Source organism: Octopus bimaculoides, chromosome 20, assembly GCF_001194135.2.
Source record: "Octopus bimaculoides isolate UCB-OBI-ISO-001 chromosome 20, ASM119413v2, whole genome shotgun sequence".
NCBI classification, from domain to species: domain Eukaryota; kingdom Metazoa; phylum Mollusca; class Cephalopoda; order Octopoda; family Octopodidae; genus Octopus; species Octopus bimaculoides.
In genome coordinates this window covers 46,998,130-46,998,875 of record NC_069000.1, presented here as the reverse complement: position 1 = coordinate 46,998,875, position 746 = coordinate 46,998,130, and the positions used below count along the sequence as shown (strand labels likewise).

The window sequence follows — 746 nt, the reverse complement described above, 5'->3', positions numbered from 1 at the left end:
ACACATATATATATATGAGCCAATAAGGATTATGGACATAAAAATTACTGATATACATTGAGAAAAATATAAAAGTTTTTTATACATACATGTATGCATAAACATATATATATATATATATATATATATATATACAGATACAGATATGTATATTTATATACACAATTTTTTTTGTGGTCAGATCATATGGGGTCTACATTTAACATATTAGGAATCCACTTAGTGGTCATTCCTCTTATATGTATATATATTCATATGTATCTTTATATGTGTGTGTCTGTGTGTAATGTATATTATATTTCTTAAATATGTGCGTGTATATTATGTATACACACTCACGAAATGTCATTAAATTGTTGAAGACTGTTCTATGTGATATTGAAAGTAGATAACATGGACAGATGACATGATTCAGTTGTGATGTCGGCGGCAGGCAAGCTGTTTATGGCCATCCAGAAGATACACTATTCTTTGTCATAGCGGGCTGGTACAAACGTTCACCGTCTAACTTCATCGCTGGTCCCCTTAGGAGCTGCAACAAAGACAGACAATATGTTATTATTATTATTATTATGCATATATATATAATTATTAATGTTATTATTATTATTATTGTTATTATTATTATTATTATTATTATTATAATAATCATCATCATCATTAGTTATTGTATTGGCAAGACGCGCAGTCAGTTCGTCCCTAGTCTTAGTTCATTGCACTTTACAACATAGGTTCTCAAAGTGGGC

At 29.1% G+C, this 746-nt stretch overlaps 1 long non-coding RNA gene across 1 annotated transcript in view; it reads right to left on the bottom strand.

Moving 5' to 3' along the window:
• Window positions 1-9: 9 nt before the first annotated feature.
• The window catches only part of LOC106871276 (uncharacterized), a 13,252-nt gene continuing 12,515 nt past the window's right edge, over window positions 10-746 (bottom strand). Inside the window, exon 4 of the long non-coding RNA XR_001409645.2 lies at window positions 10-532. This is a non-coding gene — a long non-coding RNA (uncharacterized LOC106871276). The remainder of the gene's footprint in view (window positions 533-746) is intronic.